This window comes from Conger conger, chromosome 6 (assembly GCF_963514075.1).
Source record: "Conger conger chromosome 6, fConCon1.1, whole genome shotgun sequence".
NCBI lineage: Eukaryota > Metazoa > Chordata > Actinopteri > Anguilliformes > Congridae > Conger > Conger conger.
Genome location: NC_083765.1, coordinates 26,474,488 through 26,486,904, shown reverse-complemented (window position 1 = coordinate 26,486,904; position 12,417 = coordinate 26,474,488). Strand labels below are relative to the sequence as shown.

At 40.6% G+C, this 12,417-nt stretch overlaps 1 long non-coding RNA gene across 1 annotated transcript; it reads right to left on the bottom strand.

Annotated features, from left to right (window-relative positions):
• Positions 1-1,595: 1,595 nt before the first annotated feature.
• On the bottom strand, positions 1,596-4,383 carry LOC133131679 (uncharacterized). Its single transcript, XR_009709035.1, has 2 exons — positions 4,270-4,383; positions 1,596-3,577 (listed from the first exon to the last, which is right to left on the bottom strand). It is a non-coding gene; the product is annotated as an uncharacterized LOC133131679 (long non-coding RNA).
• Between the last annotated feature and the right edge of the window lie 8,034 nt (positions 4,384-12,417).

Here is a 12,417-nt window from a genome sequence, read left to right as displayed (position 1 = left end):
AGCCTGTTGCACCACCGCGGCTCTAATTCTGAAAATATTGTTTGATTATTCAGTATGCTCATAAATAAGGAACAAGCCTGCTTTTTTTTAAGACTCATAATATCATTTTGTTTCTTTGTGTCCTTTTGGAGTCTTCAAATGTCCTTTTTGGAAAACTGCCCAGACATAGCTTAGAAAAAACAATGCAGAATGCTCATTTTTGATGATATTGTCATCAAAGTTGAAAGGGGATTTGTACAGGTTTTTGGTGGTGGCTCCATTGTATTTCTAAGCATGCCAGGCACAGCCACAATAATCTGTATCCACGCAAAAACAGAAAATCATTTCAGTGAGAAAAAAATCTTCCACTGAGACTGTGTTTGAGCTTTGTTTTAGTAATACTTGGAAAACAAACCCCAAAGGGTTGCCTTTTAGAAGAAACATGGCCTCAAACATGAAACATGAAATTGGAATACAAACACTGATTTTTCATGCCCTGAAAATTTGTTCACATATACCAAATCCTGGATAAGCGCCACCAAGTGGCTATTGGGATTTAATAACAGAATTTCAGCTTTATGGAACGAAATTAAACAAGAATATACCAAACTGTCTCATCTAGAAGATGGCTTAAGTTGATATGAATATCAACAATCTAACAAGCAAAAGCGAAGGTCACCAGTTCTGTTAGCTAACTAGCTAGCTAATGAAGTCGGCATAACACCAGCCATGATCTATGCATGCTAAACAAGTTTTGCTTTACTGCTGAATAGCGGGGTGGCCCGTAGTGTAGTGGTTAAGGTTAATGACTGGGACGCGGGGGCCAGCCGTGTGTAGGTGTAGAGCCCTACGATGGTCACCACGGCTCGAATCCGCCCTTTGCCAAACCATGACATAAATAATGGAAACTATTTCCTTGTAGAATTGTCCCATAATCATGTTTGTCGTGTCATTATATCTCCAGCTCGATTTCACTATGGATAGGAAATCCTTTCTGCCATCATTCTACTTAATAGTTATCTCAAATACAATTAAGGTATTTGGCTCTGTCCCCCACTGTTCACTCTGAACAATATGGGATATGCAATTTGTTTAAAGTACATTGTTTTTAATGGCTGTTATTGTAACTCTGAGAATGTTTTTTAAATTTCTTAATTTTATTGTTTTATAATTTTAACAATTGTTAAAATTAGGGATATGTTACGGCCCCCTGCTCTGTGCTACTTATTCTGGCGTTACTTCACAGGTGCCTTGTTGGTGGAGTACCAGGTCATTTGCGCAATTGGGAGCACCTGTGACCAGATGTTAAAATGTACCTGACTCTTGCCTGAAGGAGGGAACTCTCTTCCCACGGACCTGTTGGTTCTTTTTGGGTTTGCATGAGACAACATTGCTTCAGCATACTTTTCACACATCTACTCACTCACACTACTGATGCAACTGACTTTCACACTACACATTTTTGTTAACTGGTTATTTCAAATAAATTTGACCTTGTTTTTTAAATGCGTCAGTGTGCGTCTCCCTCTTTGTCACGGCCAATGAGCCAGGTCGTGACCGATAATGAAGTACATAATAATATCAAGCAGGAAATAAAATGAAAGGTAGGCAGCTGGTTGGATGTTGGGTAAAAGTTTTTATGGCAACTGAAGGACAACAATATTTACAACTTGTCTACTATCCATGCACACAGGTACAGACAATTGCCAAAATATCCACTCACTGAGAACTTTATTAGGAACACCTGTACACCTACTTAGTCATGCGATTACCTAATCGTGGCAGCAGTGCAATGCACAAAATCATGCAGATATGGGTCAGGAGCTCCAGTTCATGTTCATATCCACCAATAGTGATTTTGACTGTGGCATGATTGTTGGTGCAAGGTACGAGTATTCCTGTAACTGCTGATCTCCTGGGATTTTCATCCACAACAGTCTCTTGAGTTTACTCAGAATGGTGCGAAAAACAAACAAACATTCAGTGATCGGCAGTTCTGCAGACGGAAATGGCTTGAGGATGAGTGAGGTAATGGAGAAGGGCCAGACTGGTCTAAGCTGACAGGAAGGTGACAGTAATGCAAATAACTGCACATATCAGTGAACAGATCTCTGAACACACAATGCGTCAAACCTCTAAGTGGATAGACTACAGCAGCAGAAGACCTAATACGTCTAATAAATACCCAATAAAGTGAGTGTATATTTTCAAATAGAACATGCAAAATATGTAACTGAGGTGAAGGGTATAGCTTATTAAAGTACAGAACCGTATGAACATATTTACACTTACACAATGAGGCAACATAAAAGTAGTACAGTAGTATGTATGTGAAAATAGCAGTGTATAACAATATGTGGAAAGTTCCACATTAGATGTAGAACTGACATTACATCACTACTGACATTAGATCAATGATTGCAATTTATTACATACACAAAAAAAGATTACAATGTTATATACAGTGCCATCTGTAATGTTTAGGACAAAGACATATTTTTATTTGGCTCTGTTCTCCACAATTTTAGATTTGTAATCAAAAATGCATATTCTCAGCAAATATTGAAGGGCATGTTTACAGACTTTGGTTTCACCATATTGAAATTACAGTGTGTTTTATATATAGTAACAATAAACATCATATTTTTCTCTGCTTTTTCTTGCCTTTGGTTTGTATTATTGTTGGCATTAAACATGAGGGCCAGAATGTCCAAATTCCAATGAATGTCAAGGAAGCCATTATGAGACTGAAAAATTAAAATAAAAAGTCTGTAATGTCTGCTTTGTTATGCCAAACCTTAGGTGTAACAAAATCAACTGTTTGGAACAGCATTAAGGAGAGAGAACATGTAATGGGGCATAGGGCATGGCAAGCCAAGTAAGACCTCTACAGCTGATAGCTGAAGAATTCTCATCATAATGAAGAAAAATCCCAAACATGTGTCCAACCGATCAGAAACACCCTTCAGGAGGCAGGCGTGGATGTGTCAGAGACTACTGTCCACAAAAGACCACAGTCATGTCTCAGTGGGTCACAGACTTCAACCAGTCATGCAGACAGAAAATATGCAGTAAACATGACTGTAATTTACATCACATAAATATGTCCCAAACATTATGGTGCCCTGAAATGGGGGATTATGTATAAAAAGTGCTGTCATGTCTACATGGTGAAACCAGAATGCATAAAAATACCCTTTAATAAAATATGAGAACTTGCACTTTGAATCGTTTGTTTATGAATATAAAATTGTGGTGTACTGAGCTAAATTAATGTTTTTATCCCAAGCATTACGGAGGGCATTGCATATTACAATTCTTATGAACATATAAACACAACAACAGCAACAAAAATATCAACGAATAACTATATATTGTTGTTTGTAACAATATTAGCATGGTGGATATGCATAGGTATTAAAGGAGACTGGGCTTGGGACTGGGGCAGTTGGAATAGCCAGGGCAGGAGGGAAGGTGAAGGCTGGGTCTCCTGAAGTACTGGTATTGTTCCGATTTTGCCAAGGACTTCACAGACCTCTTCGGAAGTACATCTGCGCCTACCTGGGAGAAAATATAGACGCCTCCACATGCTGATCACCTGGAGATATCAAAGTAACATTAGTTATCAAATGTATGAAAGTAACCAAGAGACCTGTACTAATTATACTGTGTGCCTAATTATACTGCAATGCCTGGCATTACAGTCATTGTTGTACTAAACAAAGAAAAAACAGAACAAAAAGTATATGTATTTACTGTACATTCATATAATTTAAGGTAACATGGGTGTAAATATTGTATAATATAATAATTATGGAAACTGCTCTATTATTTAAGTACTTAGCTGGGCAACTACATAATATGGGCAAGTTAACAACAACAACAACAACAACAATAATAATATATTAATGGAAAATAAAGGAACATATACCAAGATGTCTGAATGACAGTAAGTTAGGCCTATGTCAATAAACAATTGGCAGTGAAATAAGAGCAACAATAATACATTTTATGTCTAAACCTTCACGAATCAAACGTGTATACAAATTGTCAATACTATTCATGACGGTGATATTTTAAAACCGTAAAGTGATCGCATGTTAATGTAGCTGGCTACGACGTTGAGAAACAGACATGCAGAGACATTATCCCGTTTACCTGTAATTTTCCCACATAAAAAACGAACAATTGGAACATTCAAAATAACAATAATACATCGGGAATACCTCAACAACATAAATATCATTCGAGGACCCGTTAATAGTAAAATAATTATCTAGATAGACTTACCAAAAGGAGCCCAGGGAAATGATTCGCGCCAGGCGATTTCGAATAGTTAAGGAATCCGCACTGTAAGGACGTCATTCGTTTTTCTCGGAACAGCGACGCAATATCAACGTGCGGCCAAGAATATATCGCATCCGAAGTGATAAGAACTTCCGTTGAAAATGAATGGGAAAAGTTAAGGAATCCGCACTGTAAGGACGTCGTTCGTTTTTCTCGGAACAGCGCCGCAATATCAACGTGCGGCCAAGAATATATCGCATCCGAAGTGATAAGAACTTCCGTTGAGAATGAATGGGAAAAGTTAAGGAAAGTTAAGCTTAACTATCCGCGGCTGCCGCGCGGCGGTTCTAATCCCGGTGTAGCCACAATGAGATCCGCACAGGCGTTGGGCCCTTAACCCTGCATTGCTCCAGGGGAGGATTGTCTCCTGCTTAGTCTAATGTCAACTGTATGTCGCTCTGGATAAGAGCATAAGATTTTTGTCTGAAAAACTAAACAGCACATTACCTGACTCAACCAGCTCTGAGTCTACTTTGTGCCAGAGTGAACAGTGGACACCAAAGCGTCGACCGATAGTCAGCGTGTGCTTTAAATACCTTCCGAAGGTAAGGCTCCCTTGGAACTAATGAGGACCAGGTGAAAATAATAAAACCCCCAGGTGGTCACGAGCGATACTTCTTCCCAACCCTGACAGGAATGGTACGTACCGGCATGGTTTGAGGGCAAGCTGTTTTGAAAGAGTGAAACAAGATATGTGGTCCCAAATAGGACACATTGGAAATAAAGCCTGCTTTATAAAAGTACAAAAGAAGTACGTATATTGCCTCTAACCTTCCGGTACACTTTACAGTGCACTACTCTAAGATTATGAATTCTTTGAGAGGTCTGAATCTTGAACAATCTGCCCAGTGGGGAGCATGTTTGACACACAGTAGACATTGTATACGGCTGTAGCATGTTGTCAGAGAGCTGTGCTGATACCTTGATGGAGAGCAAGCTGATGTTAGTGTTTGGGCTGATTAATTTAATTTCCTGTCTTTTGAAGGTTTCAGCAAATGCTAGCGTTTTTTGGGATTAATATAAAGTACAGGCTGACAGAATTGGCTCAAGGTTACAAGGACGGCTCAGTTAGAGAGAGCTTTTACCAGGAAGCACACATATTGGCTGACTGTAATATGGAACAGTGGTTTCATGCTCACAGACTAAGGAATTAGACCCTTGCCAGCTGCCAACTGTTTACTAAACACTGTTTTCTCTGAAGTCAGAGGAATCTTTCACCAAAACGTGCAGCATGATTAGGCAAGCAAAAAAAATAATTTTTCTCATAACCTTGCTTGCTGATGTTCCATAAGCTTCACTGCCTACCTGTGTGTAGAGGTGAAATACATAAATCCCCATCACAAATATGAATAAGTACAGCCTGCAGGTGTTATCAACAAATCATTAAACACAGCTGTGTTCAGATAGTGAATGGTTCTGGTGGTTCCGTATTGGAATGGACTGCTGTTCTTGGCATGGATTTCATTCATCATTTTACATTACATTACATTACATTATTGGCATTTGGCAGATGCTCTTATCCAGAGTGATGTACAGTTGATTAGACTAAGCAGGAGACAATCCTCCCCTGGAGCAATTCAGGGTTAAGGGCCTTGCTCAAGGGCCCAACGGCTGTGCGGATCTTATTGTGGCTACACCGGGATTAGAACCACCAAACTTGCATCTCCCAGTGATTTACCTTAACCACTACGCTAAAGGCCGCCCCTTAGATGGCTAGGTCATTGTCCAGGGTGACCTAATGATTTAGAGAGACCAAAGAATCATTTGCGGATAGGCTCCAGACCATTAATTTATTCCCCTCAGTTAAGGTGGGAAAATTCTTGTTTGGACTAAGAGGAATAAACTAATGGTCTGGAGCCTATCAGCAAATTATTATTTTGCCAAATGGAGTACTGCCCAGATGTCCACTCAGACATCCAAAAACAAATCAGTGATACATCTCCAAATGAATGCATATGCTCTTTGTTATTCCAGCCATAGGTAGAACTTGGAACCTATTGAAACCTTGCTTCTGTATTACTATTGATATAATGTGTTAAGATGGCACAAGGCCATTTCAAACCAAATTGAAAAATTTATATTCTGAAGTAAACACATTTGATATGTTGGAACTATCCAAAGGTAGAAATTCTTTCTCAGAAATCCTTAATACACAATCTTACTCCTTTGTTACCTTAGTGCTCACACTCAAAAACACTTGAAACAAATTGATAATTTAAGTAAAAGCAGAAATAATTCCATCCCCTCCACATTCTATAGATTCCGCAGCAGAAAAATGGGCAGCCAGGAACTTAATTGCTTGTGGAGAAAATAAATTTGGCAGATGGCACACTTCCAAGCCACAGGAAGCCAGCAGCCTCTTGTATACATGTCATTATTTATTGGGACTCATTGGTGACAGTCAAATAACCCACTGAATCAAAAAGACACACTTGCATTGACCTCAGGAACACACATGGAGATAAACTCATAATTAATTACCTGGTGAAAAAAGAAAAGGGCTAGGGGGTGGGGCTTTGATTTGATTTTATCTGATGTAAAAGCTGGAATTGTAGCTGAGAACGAAAGAGGATGGGAACTTCTGCATCGTTGTCGCGTCAAGAATCTTCACAACTTTTGCTGAAATTATAAAATAACAAAAAGCATTAGTAAACATTTGGTTTTGAACAGTTAAAAAAACAAAAAAATAACACAACCAATGATTGGTGAAAAACAAATACCATGACCATGGTGTTTGGAAATCAGGCCCAACATTGTAGCAAATGTTTGTTTTCATACATATTCACCACTCCAGGTTTAGTGAAAGCAGTAGTTAGTATTCTGTTAGTATCATCTAATTTAATTTATTTTGCATTTAATTTCTTTTTTTTTCCTCCATAAAGAGCAACTTTACACAGCCATAAAGGCAAGGTGCTCTAAATGCAAATTACAGGACAAACTGGAATGATAACACAGGTATGGCCCTGAAAGGTGGGGAATGAGCACCCAGGTGGAACAGTGTGATAAAATACGAGCAGCAGCTGCGTCTGCCAGTAGAACGCTCCCCAAACCGATCCTTGACCAGCTTTTCTGAGCCACACACAGTTCCTTCAGCACATTAAACAGGCCATATAGGACAGGATCTCTATTTACACACAAGACCAGCTTTTAGCCGCACTCACGTTATGCGTATTAACTATACTACGGATGAAGATACCAGACAACACTTTTATGTTACGCATGCAAATTAGGCCAAGAGTATGACGTGTTCACACAGTGGTTAATCTACACTGGTAAGTACCTTCATATTAATACACAGAATGTATCTATACAGGTCAGTAATTTCATATTAATATGCACAATGTAACTATACTGGAGCTTCCTGCAGAATGTCAGAGCAGTAAGAATGTCTTGAAATATCTCTTCAAGACATTTGCTAATTTCACGAGTGTTTCCAGAAACATGTCGCAGCCCAAGTAGTACGTTAATTCCTTTTTCCAATGTAAGTGCACAGGTCAGCACGTTCATATTAATACACACAATGTAATACAGGTTAGTACCTACATATTAAAAAACACAGTGTATCTATACAGGTCAGTACGAACATATTAAAAAACACAGTGTATCTATACAGGTCAATACCTACATATTAAAAAACACAGTGTATCTATACAGGTCAGTACCTACATATGAGTTCATATTCAGCCTAACACTGACAGTTGAGGACAGAAGAAGCAGAGACTCACGTGATGCAGTAGAGCAGGTGAGAGTGCAGTGTCTCCTCCTTCATTACTCCATACCCAGGGGTCCAGCCCTGTACTCCTGCACCACAGGCAGGTTCTGCCACAGGGACAAGTCTACCTTTAATCACATTCTGGTACATTCTATTCCTCCCCAGTGGTCCCAACCTATCGGGTTACAGCACTGAAAGGGGAAACTTTTCCGTTCTTCTTTTATTTCAGAGTTTCTGTGTTTCTTAGGCAAATAAGACAACAGTAAATTTGCCATTTCTTCTCAGGTAGCTTTAGCAACTTAATTATCATCCTGCTATCTTACATCTGATGAGGTGATTTGGGATATATACCTTTTGCAGTGCAGTTACCCCCCCTTAGCATATTCAAGGGATGCTTCTCATTCACCCATTCATACACACACTCACACACTGACACACCGACACACCGACACACCGACACACCGATGGCAATTGGCTGCCATGCAAGGCGCCAACCAGCTCGGAGCATTTGGGGGTTAGGTGCCTTGCTCAGGGACACTTCAACACAGCCCAGGCGGGGTATCGAACCGGCAACCCTCCGACTGCCAGACGACTGCTCTTACTGCCTGAGCCATGTCGCCCCATAGGAGCCCATAAGAGATAACATGCATCAGATTTGATATCATACAGGACATTTTGCATGTGAGGCTGTAAATAACTGACCCCCCTCCACCTACACGCGCATACATACACACACACACACACACACACACCAAAACAAAAGCAGGAGCTGTCTTTTTCCCTACTTCCAGGCCCCCTGTCTATGTGAAGATAAGAACGACTGCATCAGCCCCTTAGAGAACAGCGGCGCTTGCTCTTCCTGTGTCAGTAATCACAGGTATGCACAGTGTAACAGACAGAAGCCTTTACAGTGTAATCATAGCTTACACTGCCCTTTCATGGCTCACTCCAGCAACTGGCGCCTTCATGTAAATTTACACCTGGGAAATTTGTTCCCCATGTAACATTGTCCAGATCACCAAGCACATCACCAGCCCTTTTTTATTTAGCTATGGGACCTGTGTATCTATGCAGTGATGCTATGGTTTGTTTTGTTTGGGCACTCCGCACTTACATACAGTTTTTTCTGTCTTTCTAAAAACAGAAGTGTTAATCAATTTTGGTTAATACAGAAAAAGAGACGTATGAGACGCAACATCAACATTTGTTGGTCCTTCACTGTGAATCCCAGACCCATATTTTAAATATAGACTTTGATTGGGATTCGGCTCCAAACATCCTGGGCTGGATTTCAGGAATGTTGACTAGACGGCTCCGGATGGATTTTGTTCTTGATCTAAGATTTAAACAGAGACAGAAGCTCTTCGCCAGCCCTCACACCGCCTGTTTCACGTTGGAGCTCCATTTGCAGGACTGCACCCGCCGTTAATGCGTTTTCACTCACTGTTGTCATTCACAAGCTTGTGGTAACTGACAGCTTCTCTGATGAGATCGTCACGGCGATCATCTCTTGAGAAAGGGAGTGTGATCCAATCTTCTGTACAGCATTAAAGCCACACCTTAAATAATTGTTTGAATTGTTTAAATTCTGCAATACATTCCTATGTTTATGTGGGCACAAATGAACAGGCCTGAAATATTTTTTTTGTAATTTCACAGACCTGGCTAAATGCTAGTTAGCTGTTAGTTTTTTCAGTATTATGCTGTCGGTGGAAAGACCAGTAGTTCCACTAAAACAGCGACAGTCTTTGATCAGTGCCTGTTCTAATTTGAAACCCACTCACAACCTTGTCTTTGTTTTCCAAATTTTCTCTTGAAACTGTTCAATCATCCATCCATCCATCCATTATCTGAACCTGCTTATCTTGATCAGGGTCGCAGGGGGGCTGGAGCCTATCCCAGCATACATTGGGCGAAAGGCAGGAATACACCCTGGACAGGTCGCCAGTCCATCGCAGGGCACACACACCATTCACTCACACACTCATACCTACGGGCAATTTAGACTCTCCAATCAGCCTAACGTGCATGTCTTTGGACTGTGGGAGGAAACCGGAGTACCCGGAGGAAACCCACGCAGACACGGGGAGAACATGCAAACTCCGCACAGAGAGGCCCCGGCCGACGGGGATTCGAACCCAGGACCTCCTTGCTGTGAGGCAGCAGTGCTACCCACTGCACCATCCGTGCCGCCCCTGTTCAATCATTTCTTTTGTATTTTTATTTTACCGAAAGTCAACATCCTTGACCAAGGTGTCACATATTTTGTGAGTTAAAGCATTTTGAGAGTGATGCAGCATTGATATTGGAGATTTTTAGCACATTCATCAGAGTGCATGTTTTCATTTTTATAATTTTAGAAAAAATGATCAGAGAAAAGATAAAAAAGTATTTCCTCTAGGGTCCTCATCGCGCTTGTCCCTGTGTTCGATTTGCACTTCATTGTACGTCACTGTGGATAGGAGCATCTGCTAAATGCCTGTAATGTAATGTAAAAATGTAATAAGGAGTCTTGTAGGAAGCTTTTCTTGGCACTGGCTTGGCTCCTCCCCCCCTGGCCTGGCATGACCATAACCCTGCATTCTGGGAGCGAAAGCACTCTGAACTTGTCCTGACAGGTCTAACGCACGCAGTACCAGACTTCCTGCAGGGCCTCTCTCTCAATCCCAGCCATGCATTTCTCATACCTCACTTCACGTTTCACAGTGACATTACTGTAAGAATGGCAATAACCTCACGGCACATACATTTCTAATTTATTTTTATTTCATTAGTTCTCGTGTCTCTCTTGCTGCCTCTCTGTACCTTTCTTTCCCCGTTCATTTTCGTATGCCTTACTTTTTCACTCTCTTCACTCCTCCACCCTCTCTCTCTCTCTCCCTAAGCATCACAATCTATTTCTATTCCTAGCGGTTTTGCATGAAAGCCATCTTTTCCCCATTTGCATTGCAATACACTTTGGCAATATGTCCCACTGTATCTCAATAATTCATGAATATTAATTCACACAGATCAGATGTACTTGAAAATTTAATGTGTTGGCTTTAATGAGATACCTCTTGACTGTCCTCAGTCAGAAATTGTCAAAGTTATTTATTTATGATTTATTCATTTGTAAACATGCTTTTTCAAACCTGCTGTGCAACAAAGAAGTCCTAGTTTTGCCGCGGAAGCCCCGATGTGGCAGCATTCAGCTAGCGCAGTGATGTCATGCAGCAGAAGGGCCGTTTCCAGAGGTTAAACTTGCAATCGCATTTTTCCAGCCGAGGTTGCTGCGACTAATGGCTTGCATCTGAAATTAAGGCCCAAACTAATCAGCTACAGACAGGGGTATTAAATCAGATTTTTACCCCTGATGCTCAATGCCGGCATACCGAAAGTAAATTATTCATGAGCAGTTAAAACACAGATTAATCACAGATCGTGTGCCTGATCTTCAGCCCATTAATGCACAATCAGTGGTGTCCAGGGCTGGTAAATTCACTATCACTTTATAATGTCTATTCAGTGTTGCCCAACGTACTTGTCACAGGCAAGAAAGCACACATTTTCCAATTAACTGCATGTAATAAAAATCACAACCACAATAATAACTGTTGCATGAGAATTAAATGATTAGGTGCTTCAGTTTAGTGCAGCATTTATTTTCAAACTTGCTTATTTTGGAGCTGCCTGAGCAAATTATTTATAAACATGCTGCAATATTGCAAACAAGCTAAACAGGGGAAATAGATGATGAGTGTGAGTTCCATGTGAAAGCTTTCAATTGCAGTATGCTAACTATTTGCACTCTGAGAGGTGTATTTAACAATACATCTGTTATATCTCATTTTTAGTTCACACAGGTGATATCTGAGATCAATATTATCACAAACAAAGAATTAGCAAAGCAAAATAGGCAAGAAATTGAACAGGGGGGTGTAAGGCAGACTTAAAAGATAAAGCATGTACTTTGTCCTCTAGACATCAGGACCGAACATGGACCTATGATGGCCCTCAGCAGCACGACACAGGGGAAGCCTGCACAGTCAGTGCATTCCCACAGGTACAGCTGAATCAAGACTGGAATCAACTCCAGCAGGCTGTGGGACTTGTAGATGTCACAAAATGATCAAAAGTAGCACAGCTTGAGGGCTCTTTCCTGATATAGCACTGGTTTCCAGGGAAATGATGCTTATGGTCCGCTACTATATCGTGACCATGCCCATAGAAACTGTGGCAGCCTCACAGAAAAATCAGCAGCCTTAATAGTTTCATCAAGGTGCTCATCCCTCCATCATTTAACAACTGATAGTCTCTCAGTTTAGCACCATCAAAGCCCCCTCATATTCAAGCATTCAAGCATCAGGAAAACTGGAATTTAAGAAATGAAGACTAAA